The 14471-nt window shown below is 42.0% G+C and overlaps 1 protein-coding gene across 1 annotated transcript in view; it reads right to left on the reverse strand.

Moving 5' to 3' along the window:
• Nucleotides 1–6558, reverse strand: part of BBOX1 (gamma-butyrobetaine hydroxylase 1) — a 124793-nt gene extending 118235 nt beyond the window's left edge. The window contains exon 1 of the mRNA XM_089654962.1: nt 6400–6558. The gene's annotated coding sequence lies outside the window, so the exon portion shown is untranslated. The remainder of the gene's footprint in view (nt 1–6399) is intronic.
• Between the last annotated feature and the right edge of the window lie 7913 nt (nt 6559–14471).

A 14471-nucleotide genomic window follows, 5' to 3' on the forward strand; every position in this document is an offset into this window, starting at 1 on the left:
ACCTACACATACTCATACAGGGGTGTATTTTCCACAAGTCAAACAAGGCATTTGCCTAGGGTGGCATGTTTCAGGGGGGCAGCACTGCTCCTTGGAAGAAGGGAAAGAAGAAGCAACACATGCGGCATGGCGACCTGGTGGGTTCTGACAGCAGCTGTGGGTTTCATGACTGTGTATGCACAGCCTGACTCTCATTCGGGATGTCCGCAGCTGTGAAGGTGAGGGTCTTTCTCTCTCTCGCCATGTGGGGATGGTGACTGGTGCATGGGGGCAGTGTTAGTGGAAGGCTCTCTCGAGTGGGGGGGCAGGGCTGTTGTTGGTCAATCTCAGGCTCTCTCTGCAGGTGGGGGGGCACCGATGTTTGTATTGCCTTGGGCAGCACACAACCTAAATACACCACATACATACATACATGACAAAATCACATATTCATAGTGCCACACTTTTCTCATAACATAAATATCACTTTATCGTGACATAAAATATTTATCCCAATGCAACTAAATAAGTGAAAATTAGTCCAAACAATGTGCTGAAATATAGGGAAATAGTTCAGTCACAGTTCATAATTTCTCCAAAAGATAATATCCTCATCATTATTCCATCTCTTTGTTTTTATCTATATTATTATTATTATACAGTATTTATAAAGCACCAATGGTTCGCTCAGCGCTGTACATTACAAAGGGGGACAGAACATGTGACAGAACAATAACAATACAATGCAAAACATGAGGGGATCGAGGGCCCTGCACTTTCAAGCTTACAATCTAGGAGGGAGGGGATGGTGGCACAGGAGGAGATAGCTGTGGGGATGGGGTGGTAGGAAGAGTGGAGGAGGTTGGCAAGTTAGCAGGGGGTGGGGTAGGCTTCCCTGAAGAGGTGGGTTTTCAGGGTGTGCCTAAAGGAGAGGAGAGTAGGTGATAATCTGATGGGTTGGGGCAGGGAGTTCCAGAGGATGGGTGACACCCTGGAGAAGTCCTGGAGGAACTAGAGAGAAGGAGATCTTGTGAGGAGCGGAGTGTGCGTGCTGGGTGGTACTTGGATATTAGGTCAGTGATGTAGTTCAGGGCAGTATGGTGGACGGCTTTGTACGTCAGTGTTAGGATTCTGAATTTGATCCGTTGCGCAATCGGAAGCCAGTGGAGGGATTGGCAGAGGGGGGTGGCGGAAATGGAGCGGTTGGAAAGGTGAATGAGTCTGGCAGCCGTATTCAGGATCGACTGAAGCGGGGATAGCCAGCAGCGAGGCAGGCCAGTAAGGAGGGAGTTGCAGTAATCGAGTCGTGATATGAGGGAGTGGATGAGCTGTTTAGTGGTTTCTGGGGTTAGGAACGTGCGTATTTTGGCGATATATATATATATATATATATATATATATATATATATATATGGGAATCCTACTGAGGAAGCCATGTGACCCTGTGGTGTAACACGTAGGGGGGAGCTTTTCATAGCCAGATGGTGTCAGCTGTTTACTATTCAACTGTATGTTATTGGGTGCAATGGAGCACCTGTACCATGTGAGTTGCTCATTTATAATGTAATAGATGTCTTTAAACGTTAAAGCACTATTGGTCTGCCTTTGTATTTTCTACATGTATGCTGAGCGAAGGAGGAGTCATAAGAAGGAGCTTAACCAGCACAGAAGGAGGATTTTGTTAAATGATATACCATCACTATATGTCCACCTAGAGCAGGGGTCTGCAACCTTTAAGACATAAAGAGCCACTTGGACCCTTTTCCGAGAGGGAAAAAAAGACTGGGAGCCGCAAAACCATTGCAACATTTAAAACAAATCCGACACTGCATATATTGCAAAAAGCGCTCTGGTCATGAAGGGGGTTTAAGGGCCCAGTAAGCAAAGGGTTAATCAGGGCCACAGTGTATCGTCATAATCACAATCATAGCCTTAGGTCAGTGGTGGGCAACCTTTTTTTTCAACTGAGCCAAATCTCGCCAAAACCACGATTGAAATTTATTTTGAGAGCCACATTTTTAAAACTGAAAATACATCCCCCATATAGTAATTCATCCCCCATAGTAATTCATCCCCCATATAGTAATTCATCCCCCATAGTAATTCATCCCCCATATAGTAATTCATCCCCCATAGTAATTCATCCCCCATATAGTAATTCATCCCCCATAGTAATTCATCCCCCATAGTAATTCATCCCCCACATAGTAATTCATACCCCATAGCAATTAATCCCCCATATAGTAATTCATCCCCTATAGTAATTCATCCCCCATAGTAATTCATCCCCCATAGTAATTCATCCCCCATATAGTAATTCATCCCCCATATAGTAATTCATCCCCCATAGTAATTCATCCCCCATATAGTAATTCATCCCCCCTATAGTAATTCATCCCCCCTATAGTAATTCATCCCCCCTACAGTAATTCATTCCCCATATTGTGTCAATTCACTTACCTTTGCTCCACGCGTTCCTCTCGCCGTGTTGCCGCGCCGTTCCGGTCTTCAGGGCGGACTGTGAGAGGAGTTCGTCACGCTGCCCCGCCTACATCCTGACAGCCAATGTTTGCCACGCTCCGCGGGCCGGATTAAAAGGTCCGCCGGGCCATAGTTTGCCCATTGCTGGGCTAGCTGCAGAGTCCTGACTTTTGGGGCGGCCGCCCGAGAGGAGGGGGGGAGCGGGCGCCCGGCACACAGAAGAGCCGCATTAAAATGTGTAAATAGCCGCGGCTTGCCGACCACTGAGCTACGGCAACCCTATTGCCTGTCACTTGGTGGGCAGTGTGCTCCGGAGCCGCAGCAAAGGTGAAAAAGAGCCGCATGCGGCTCTGGAGCCGCGTGTTGCCGACACCCGACCTAGAGGATGCAAGTTATTTTGACCAAACTTAGTTGTGAGGTCAAAAATTCCAAGTGAGAGCACAGCTGGTGTTATTGATGGTGGAGGTGCACTGCATATAAAAGATGAAAACAGAAGAGATGGAATAATGATTAGGATATTATCTTCTGGAGAAATGATGAACTGTGACTGATTGAACTATTTCACTATATTTCAGCACATTGTTTGGATTCATTTTCACTTATTTAGTTGCATTAGGATAATTATTTTATGTCACGGTAGAGTGATATCTATGTTGTGAGAAAAGGGCGGCACTGTGAATATGTGATTCAGCTCTCAAGTTTAGTTATAGTCACCATTCTTACATAAGCGCTGGGTAATGTGCATTGGCTGAATGCGTTTTTAGCACATTTTTGTTTTATAGTAAAATGAGTCTGTATATGCAGTAAAGCATGCTTGTTATACTCACTGTGGAACCTAAGGGGTTAATCCTCTGCATTGTGAAAAAAGGATGTTTGATCCTGTCTTCTATGATCCTCCCCTTCTTCTACTATCCCCAATCCATCTGCTGATAGTACAAAGCCTTGGGGTCAAGCTGCACATATTCAGTTTGGTGTGTATTGCTAGAGAGTTTTTTTTTCCTTGGGAAGGTGCATATGATCAGCACAGGGCCAATAAGCACTGTCGAGACAGAGGGTCAGAATTTATGCAGCCTTATACGACAATCAGGAGAGAATGAAAACTCCTCCTACAAACTTTAACCAGTGCTCTGCTGGACACTGATATAAGTCACAAGACTGCTGATGAGAAAAGGTATTTAGCAGTTTATATTTACTAAAATAATTGCATTTCCATTTTGTGTGTACTGTGGGAGACCAGATATAGTGAATGCAGGGTCCTGGGTTTAGTAACATTTTAACAATGAACTGTAAAATGATTTGCTATCAGCATGCATGAGTAATATTTACCCCCACATCACACCTCTGCGTGCTGTGGGCAGGGCTGGACAGCTCATTCATTTCAATGGGCTGCCATACCTGCAAGCAGCATGGGGAAAGAAGTCTGAGACCTTTTTGCAAAATTGCACCGTAACAAACCCCATGGTGCTGCACTAGCATGCAGTTTGGCGCAAGTGAAAACACGCGGTTGTCCATGCGTGAGGTTGCCATTAAGAATTAAGTTTGTGTGTTGGGAAATTCTGCAGTTTTGCTTGAGTTCCCAATATGCAGAGATGTGAACTTGGTGAAAGGGGGGAAGGTCCACTTAAAATAGTAAAAAAAAAAGTTGCTTTAACCACTTGCTCTCTGACCTAAAGCAGAAGTACTGCTACAGGGCAGAAGGGCTGTGCAAAAGCACGTAAATATACATGATTTGCATTTCTGGGTAGGAAGCGCACGCCTCCCCCTTACCTGCGTTGCTATTGGCGGCTAGAGAAGTCAACCTGGCGATTCCTGGACGTCACTCGTTGATCGTAGGGGAAAGCTGACAGGGGAGAGACCTGTGTGTAAACAACACAGGTCTCTCTCATGTCAGCATGGACATGCTGCTTTGTATCTCTCTGCACACCAGAGAGATACAAAGCAGCATGTCTCCCAAGTTAAACACGCAAACAGTAAAACACACACAGCACACAGTTAACCCTTTGATCCCCCCCAGATATTAACCCCTTCCTGCCCAGAGTCATTAGTACAGCATCAATGGTTTTTATTAGCACTGATCACTCTATTAGTGTCACTGGGGATGTCAATGGCAGTTAGTCAGTTCCCATACAGTGTCAGCAGTCCCACTATAAGTCACTGATCACTGCCATTACTAGTATAAAAAATAAATAAATAAAAAATCCAGTATATATACCGCCATTTGTAGACGCTATAACTTTCACATAAACCAATTAACTTACAAGTATTGGGAGTTTTTTAGCAAAGACTTGTAGCAGAATACATTTTGGCCTAAATTTATGAAGAAATTAAAATTTTTACATGTTTTTATTGGATATGTTTTATAGCAAAAAGTCAAAAATATTGAGGAGGGGGTTTCAACATTGTCAGTCTTTTTTGTTTATAGCACGAAAAATAAAAAACGCAGAGGTAATCAAATGTCACCAAATGAAAACTCTACTTGTGGGAAAAAAATTTATAAATTTCATTTATGTACAGCATTGCATGACCGCGCAATTGTCAGCTAAAGTAATCGCCGTATCGCAAAAAATGGCCTGGTCAGGAAGAGGGGTAAATCCTCTGGAGTGTAAGTGGTTTATATTTACTAAAATAATTGCATTTCCATGTTGTGTGTGCTGTGTGAGACCAGATATGACTGATGTGAATGTACAATATATATGTAAAGCGCTGCGTAAGTTGACGGCGCTATATAAGTACCTGAAATAATATAGTGAATGCAGGGTCTGGGGTTTAGTAACACTTTAACAGTGAACTGTAAGATGATTTGCTATCAGCATGCATGAGTAATATTTATCCCCAGATCAGGGGTGGACTGACAACTCATGGGGCCCCCGGGCAATAGGGGACCATGGGGCCCCTGTGTGCTCGCGCACACCCAAAAACGCCTATGAAAAAGCGAATGAAAGGTACCAGGGGCATCTCATGGGGCCCCCTACTGACCCCGGGCCCTCGGGCAGTGCCCGAGTGCTCGAATGGTCAGTCCGCCCCTGCCCCAGATCACACCTCTGCATACTGTGGGCAGGGCTGGGCACCTCATTCATTTCAATGGGCTGCCATACCTGCAAGAAACATGGGGAAGGAAGTCCCAGACCAGGGGCGGACTGACAACTCATGGGGCCCCTGGGCAATAAGGGATCATGGGGCCCCTGTGTCCTCGCCCACACCCAAAAAAGCCTATGAAAAAGCCAATGAAAGGTACCAGGGGCTTGGGCAGTGCCCGAGTGCTCAAATGGTCAGTCCACCCCTGTCCCTGACCCTTTTGCAAAATTGCACCATAACAATGCAGTAGCATGCAGTTTGGCGCAAGTGAAAACGCACGTGGTTGTTCATGCGTGAGGTTGCCAATAAGAATTAAGTGTAAGAAGTGTAGCACATTTCTCTGCGTGTTGGGAAAGTGTGCGGTTTTGCTTGCATTCCCAATATGCAGAAATGTGAAAAATGGGAAGGTCCACTTTAAATAGTAAAAAAAAAAGTTGCTTAAAGTAACAAAAGCCTGATGTGTCACTAATTAATTCTGACTTTGGAAAAACAAATGATTTCAAAGTCAGTAACCCACAGCGACAAATCAGGAGTTATTTTAATAAAAAAAAAAGTGAAAATCGGACTCTTCTATGAGCATTTTTAACATCCTTTTTTTTTATTCCACTGTGCTGTTAAACCCCTAGTCACAATTTAGTAAATTCAGCTTTAATAAACAAACCCTTGTGAAGTATGAGCCCAATTAACACATTCTCACTGTTCTGCCCCGGGGAAATACAATGGGCTGTTTTACAACCTTCATAGTGTTTTCAGTTCCCAGGAGCTCCCATCCCCCAGCTTGTACACACAGCTTGTACTTCATGAACTGCATCTTGTATATAGAAAGAATTGAACGTATAATGAAATGTAATCAGAATGGGGTACCTTCTCATTTGCAGTATTTCTGTATGTTTTCAGCTTTACAGTCTCCTGAATGTCAGCACTACAGTCTGCTCTATGCACTGCAGCAAGCCAGCTGGAGCCCCAACCCCAAGCAATGCCTTGTGTTGCCTTTCTCTCTGTTTCTCTTCCTGTCATGCTTATTCTTGCTGGTAGATCTATTCCTAACACTGTCATTGGATCCCAGACAAGGAGTCCCAGCCCTGTGCCTTCGGGAACGTGACACCGGCCGCATGTGCATAGTGCAGCTACTTATCTCCTCCTTCCATAAACAATACAAAAGCTGTACACCTGCTGCTGTGCAATGTACTAGTGTAATAAAATGTTCTTGATTTTATTTTGTAGTTTTACACTGACAGTGGCAAGCTTATTTATTGATTTTATGTACTTATATAGCCCCGTCCATTTACGCAGCACTTTACGTATATATTGTACGTTCACATCAGTCCCTAACCCATAAGGGGCGTACAATCTAAGGTTCCTAACTTACATTCATATTTATTGAAATAAATTAGATGGGGGGTGGTTTTCTCGAATCTCCCTATTTATTATACAATTATGTACTATTTTTCTTTTCCTATAAGTAATTAGTAAATGTCTAAGCTTTGACGATATTAAAGGACGTAATATGCAATGTTAGCTATAATAACAAACACAATGCTCAAAGAAGCAAGGTCTTATTTATTTACAAAGAAAGTAAAATGCTAACAGAGCAATCTAAACCAATGTTACAGAGTATGTAGGAGTAATAGTAAAGATGATACGTTACGTAAGTTCGTCTTCAACGCTGGATCCCAGGTAGGAAAAAAATAGTCAAAGAGACAGAGTCTGGTCAAAACTGTCCTTAAAAGCCCTCTCAAGCACCACCCACACACACACCCTTGACCTGCCTGGTGTAGTCGAATGAGCAAACATCCATAACTCATAAGTGGCTGTCCTCCCTATTCATTAGGAAGTGTAGAATTACCCCAGCCATCCTCCCAGAAGTATGTTGTCTCCACCAGGGGGGCACTGCTATATTGCCAACAATGCTCGGACCCAGGTCAATCACCTCTGGCTTCTTCCTTCTGGCTAGAAGCCATGTAATCTTTTAATACTTGTGGCGCCAGGGAGTCTGGGCTGAGACTCTCTCAGCTCCATGCCCCACCGCTAGGGGGTATGTATGAACTCCAAGTGCAAGGATTTTGGTATGCAGCCTTTTGTTACACACATTCTGTTGTAAATACTTGCTTTTTCTTGACACTCCAAAATAACATTCAATAGGCCAAATAGTTATTTGACAACCAGGCAGTAATAATCCATAAATGTCTGAAATAAAAAACATGTTGCCTTCCAACATATATACATACTAGAGCCAATTTAGACAGGATGCAACTAACCTACCAGCATATCTTTGGAGTGTGGGAGGAAACAGGAGTACCCAGAGGAAACTCATGCAGGCAAAGGGAGAACATGTAAACTCTAGGCAGGTGGTGCCATGGTTGGGATCTGAGTCAATGACCCTAGTAGTGCCAGGGGGAAGTGCTAACCATTTAGCAACTGTGCTGTCAGGATTCCTACCAGTTATCTGTTCTTCTTTGTGAGTGTGCATTTTGTATAATATTGAGATATTAAAATGTTTTAAAGTTTACGCACTATGTGGAGTCTTTTGTTTATGAGGTGATGTGATGGTGGGAGTTGTATTCCAGACAAGGTGTGAACCATAGCTGAAATTCATCAAGCTGATCTTCAGTGTCCGATTTGGGACCAAAAGTGCAGTTAGACCAAACATAATATTATGTGAGGTCACACTGCTGGAGGTGAGCAGACATCTGGTGGTGGAATATTGCACTTATATGCTTTGGAGCAATTGGGCAACTATGTGGCAAATGAGGTTTAATGTTGATAAATGTAAGGTTATGCACTTTGGGGCTAAGAATATGCATGCATCATACATGCTAGGGGGTACAACTGGGGGAATCAATGGTGGAGAAGGATCTGGGGGTTCTGGTAGATCACAAGCCTAATAATGGCATGCAATGCCAAGCAGCGGTTTATAAAGCCAGCAAAATCCTCTCTTGTATTAAAAGAGGTATAGACTCCAGAGAGAGATATCATATTACCCCAAAGCAAATCATTAGCAAAACCTCATCTGGAATATACAGTTCAGTTTTGGGCACTAATTCACAAAAAGAACATTGGGGAACTTGAGAAAGTACAGAGAAGGGCAACTAAACTGATACTGATATGTAACTATGAGGCACTTGGTGGTTGCAGAAGGATGGAAGTACTATAATGAAGATGATCGACTTTTTTTATATATAATTTCTAATATATTTTGTGATTTTACTTTATATTGTAGCGCTGCACTGGTCATTGTGTTTATCTGTTTTGTTTCATAAAGAGTTATTGGGTTTTTTAAGGTTTTGTAAAACATACAGTAGCACAATGGGAGGGTACATAGGAATGTAACTATAAAGGAAAGGCACAAAGAATACCCAGTTATTGCAACAAAGTTTTGTTACAGGGTCAAATTGCATGTACTACCAAAGTTTTGGTGATTCCGCACACAGCATGGAAAGTAAGATAGCTAACACTTCCTGCACGGTTTGCTCCCTGATCGGCAGTTATTGATTGCTTCTGTGGAGGGGAGAAAGGGAGAAAGGCAATACTCTATCATTTAGAGCTATAGGTCAGGAAAAGGAGGAGAGTAGACCAAGCCAGAGAGGAAAAAATAAAGAGGGATAAAATGTGGGGAAGGAGAGGGAGAACAGAAACTGTATGGTATATCATACCAAAAGTAAAGAACGATCATTGTTAGTGGCCATTGTCAGTTATCCATGGGTCCCAAATCTTCTGAAATTTAGTAAGGACTTCAGACAACATGGAACTGAGCTTCTCATGAACCATAGTCCCCGTGAGCCTTAGTCTAACCTAAGTGAAATTGAGAAACGGTTGTTGCTAGGCTCTGGCTAATGTCTGCTGGGCTGCTAGGGCCATAAATCCCAGGAACCTTTCTGTTTCTTGGTGACAGGGACAGGCTTGGGCCTCCCAAGAGCTGTGAGCAAGGGTATCTGTTCTTCTTTTGGAGGACATATCAGCTGTTTCTATGTTGGAGCAACAAAACTCCATTATGAAGGACATATAATACATACAATTGTGCTCAAAAGTTTGCATACCCTGGCATAAATCGTGAAATGTGGCATTGATATTGAAAAGATGAATGATTATGCCAAAAAAACTGTCTTTTATTTAAGGATATTTATCATATGAAGCCATTTGTTATCACATAGTTTTTTAGCTACTTTTGAAATCATAATGATAGCAGAAATCACCCAAATGGCCCTGATCCAAAGTTTACATACCCTGGAATGTTTGGCCTTGGTACAGATATGCAAGGTTACACACAGGTTAAAATGGCAATTAAAGGTTAATTTCCCACATCTGAGTCTTTTTAAATTGCAATTAGTGTCTGTGTATAGTCTAGAGAAAAGCATGGTGAGGCGCTATTGGGCATATTGTAACCAGGCTTTTTTGTGGCATTGGCTCAGTAAAGGCTTCTTTCTGGCAACTCGACTATGCAGCTAATTTTTGTTCAAGTATTGTTATATTGTGTTTCTTAAAAAAAACACCGTCTTTTTCCATAACAGCCTGTATTTCTCCTGAGGTTACCGCAGTCCTTCTTGGTCTACCTGTACTTGGCCTGTATCAAGAGATCCTAGAATTTTCCACTTCTTAATAAGTGATTGAACACTACTTAGTGGCATATATAAAGGCTTTGGAAATCCTTTTATTTCCCTTTCCATCTTTATAAAGTTCCATTACTTTGTTATGCAGGTCTTTTTGGCTTTCTCCCCATGGCTCAGTATCTAGCCTGCCAACACACCCATTAACTATTTATACACAGACACTAATTGCAATTTAAAAGGTCGGGTGTGGCTTGGGAGGTGACAGGCTAAAGCTGTTCTTCCTTCATAAATTTGCAATCTTCATTGTGCGGCGTCCCATCTTTCGTTATTAAAATTATCACACCTAAACTTCAGCTTTAATGACTGGATCACCAGGTATTCTGTAAATGAAAGCTGCAGATGAAGCTGTAACCACTTTCACGTTATGGTACATGAGCAGAAGCATCCAAATACAAAAGGGTTATACAAAAATATAGAAACACTACATGATTTGACAACACCGTGCTGAAAGCAGAAGTGATGTAACATTCTTTTGCTTCTGCTGTGTGATGAGACACCTAGTAACAGCTGGGAAACCTCACTTTTGTCATTCACTGAGTGCACTGCTAGTAATAAAAAGTCATGTAAGAGCTTACTGAGTTTCAAAGTGGGTAAATTGTTGATGGCCACTTAGCTGGTGCCTCTGTCAATGAAGTTGCCAATTTATTTGTGGTGTTACGAAGTACAGTAGCAAAGGTTATGATGGCATATACAGTTTCCAGAAAACGTTGTCTGATAAGCATAAGCCTGGTTGACATGGTCAACTGACTGAAAAAGACAAAAGGACATTGTGCAGGATTGTGACCCAGAAGAAAACAACTGCTACAAAAGTGACTGCAAAACTCTATCTCAGTCTTCCAAAACTGTGCAAGGGGCACTTTGTCAGCAAAACATTCACAGGTGAGCTGCAATTGGCAAATCAATAAAGACCAATATTAATGCTCAGAAAGTGGTGCAACACCCAAAAAGCGTGGAATATCGATCAATGGAAGACTGTAATATGATCCAATGAATCGAGCTTCACACTGTTCCCAACCACTGGATGTGTTTACGTGTGGCAAACACTGTCCCAAGCTTACGACCAGGATTGTCTTGTGCCAACAGTAAAGCATGGTGCCGCTGCAATCATGGTTTGAGGAGCCATATCTTGTTATTCTGCAGGCCCCATCATCACTTTGAAAGGTAGAGTCACTGCCAGGGACTATGTACAAATTTTGGCCAACCATGTACACCACATGGTGCAAAAATAGTTTTCCAAAGACAGTGCCATTTACAAAGATGATAATGTTCTGATTGATCCAGCTAGTATTGTCAAATCATGGTTTGATGAGCATGCATATGAAGTCTTGCACCTTTGCTGAGTGCTGCATTTGCCAGGCCTCAATATCAGAGACACTATGGTAAATTTTGGAGAACAAGGTTCGGGCTCTTTCCTCCTCCGGTATCTCTGCAAGAACTGGAACGATTTTTGCATGAAGAGGTTCAGTTTTTGCATGAAGAGTGGTATCAGATTCCATTATCCACCATCCAAGTCTAAATTTGTCAATTTCCAAGAGAATTCAGGTCGTCTTGAATGCCAAAGGCAGTCCAAATATTCCAATTAGGTAACAATTTTGTTCTTTTACCATAATTTTGCATTTGTCATATTTGTCAGTCCTTTGTCTACCACATCATTATCTTGTGAGGGAAGTTTTCTTTTTCTAAAGGTCAAAGTAAAGCAAATTGCTTGTGGAGGGGGAACATAAAAAAACAAATCAAATATTAATGGCTGTGTTCTGCATCCAAAACAGAAGCCTACAATCCTAACAGTGCCCATATTGTGGAATTCACAGTCCACCCTTTGTAAACAGTTTCACTGAGTGCTACTTTTGTACTGTGCTGAGTTTCTTTCCATTTATGCAGATTGCTTAATGCTGAAACCTTGGTAGGTTTAGTAAACCTTGCGAGTGATGTACTTATTATAATATATTGTGGTTATATACTGTAGATATATTTCTTTTACAAAAAGTTGTATTGTAGATGAAGCAGAGATAAACAAACATTCGGATCACAGATTCAGTGACCATCAAATACAAATTGTACTGGATAAATGGAAACCAATTTAAATCATAAATTGATAAAGGCATAAGTTGAAAAAAAAAATTTACATAGGTGCTTCATAAAAACAAGGATAAGGGAAAGAGTTGGTGAGGAACTATTAGTGAACCTTTGTGGGTCAGTAGTAATGTAAGTTCAAAAGAAAGTTTTGCTGCATCAACATTATGCAAAACAGGACAGGCACGAAGAGAGACCTTTCCAAGAAGTGAGACCTGTTCCAAACCTTAGGTACATAAAAGAAGTCTGGGGTACATAGATAGTACCGCACATGTAGCACATAAAACAGGAAACTCAATCCGTAAAATATGATTAAGAACAGCTTGGAAAGGAGATTAGAAAAGGACAAACAGTAGAGAGACAGGGACAAAAAAAAAAAAAACGACGAGAGTGGCTCCTAGGCGATCACGGCAGAATCCATCCTCATATCGATAGAAGTGACTGGTCGAATCTCGAAGGTTGGGCTATATCCAGCCAGGGATGCCATACTTGCAAAAATTTTGTATGGGTATCCAACAAATCTGGCCGTCAATTTTTCATTGACCATTATGAAATTCATCTGGTTTTTGACAGCTTCAAAACTAAGAAAAGGAGTTTTCCAAGCTCTCGCAATTGTCAACTTCGTTTCCACAAATAAGTGTGATGCCAGCTGCCGTTCAGAACGGAGAAGGCCCTCCAATGGTTTAAATAAAAGCGCTTAATACGGATTACGCTTAATATCTGCGTGAAGCATAGTGCGAAGGAGGGCATACACCCTAATCCATAATCTGTTCACTTTGGGGCAAGTCCACCAGATGTGGGCCATGGTGCCCAATTGTTGGCATCCCCGAAAACAAACCGGGGAATATGTAGGTATAAAAGTAGCTAGACGGGCAGGCGTATAGTACCATCGGTAAAGAATTTTATAGGCATTTTCTACTGTAGATATATTTCTGAGAGTTAAAAAAGGATGGCCCTCAGCAAGTAATAATAGTTTAGTTAGTAAAAACCGTAAATCATCTCAGCTAACAGACAAAGAAGGAGATAATTCAGTTGTCATTGTTTATGATAGATGTCTATCTCCAAAGCTTCTTTTCTGCTGCCAGTGCTGCTTATCTTTTTAGAAAGCATCAATACACATCTGCATTTTACATTTAATGTACATTCCCAGTGCATTTTTAATTTTTTTTTGTGCATTTTCATGTTTTGAATGTGTTTTGTTATGTGCCTTCACAGTCAGTAGGGTACATCCAACAACAGTTTATGCATTTCATATGCAGTTCCATTTACACCTATAGCATTTTTTCCCCAAAATGTAGAAGAAATGCTGCTTGTAGGTCTTTTAAAACCTATTGCCTATGTTGGCAATGCAGAAATCCAGTCAAATAAAAAAGGGAGAGAACAATGTACCTGGTCAACTTGCCAGCCAGCTTGCCAACAACCGAATTAACCTGTCTAACAGTATGCATTAAAAACAGGGGTTTAGTTAGCACACATTTGCAAATACATACATAAGCCACAGAGCTACGTCATGGCACCCTGATATTCTGTGGTCCTAACTCTACAATTTCTAAGAGCCCCCATAGTAGAGGCACATGTACTTAATGGATAGATCAAGGGCAGGTAGACCTAAGGGAGCCCACCCCTCTTAAAGGCACAGGAGTGCACAGGACCCCTAGCATATAGCACAATGGCAGCCAGGGTGTCCCAGTGCACCCACGTACCTAGAATCCAACATGCAAGCAAAATGGCCACCGCCCCAGTCTATAACTGGCTTATGTAGCAAGGACACTTGAACAGGCGACGCATGTCAAATAAAAAAGGGAGAGAACAATGTTCCTGGTCAACTTGCCAGCCAGCTTGCCTAGAACCAAATGAACTTGTCTAACAGTATGCGTTAAAAACAGGGGTTTAAACCCTGTTGCAGAAATGCAGCCCTGAATACAGTTTTCTTCCATTTGCGAATTATTGCACCAACTGTTGTCACCTTCTCACCAAGCTGCTTGGCGATAGTTTTATAGCCCAGTCCAGCCTTGTGTAGGTCTACAATCTTGTCCCTGACATCCTTGGACAGCTCTTTGGTCTTTGCCATGGTGGAGAATTTGGAATCTGATTGTTTGATTGCTCCTGTGGATAGGTGTCCCTTTAAGAGGCTGCTTCTAATCTCAGCTTGTTACTTGTATGAAAGATACCTGGTAGCCAGAAATCCTGCTGAATGATAGGGGAGCAAATACTTATTTTTGTCTACAGTAGCATTTTTTTCTCTAAAATTAACAC

This window comes from Staurois parvus, unplaced genomic scaffold (genome assembly GCF_062004578.1).
Source record: "Staurois parvus isolate SC_StPar_1 unplaced genomic scaffold, SC_StPar_1.0 ptg000818l, whole genome shotgun sequence".
NCBI lineage: Eukaryota > Metazoa > Chordata > Amphibia > Anura > Ranidae > Staurois > Staurois parvus.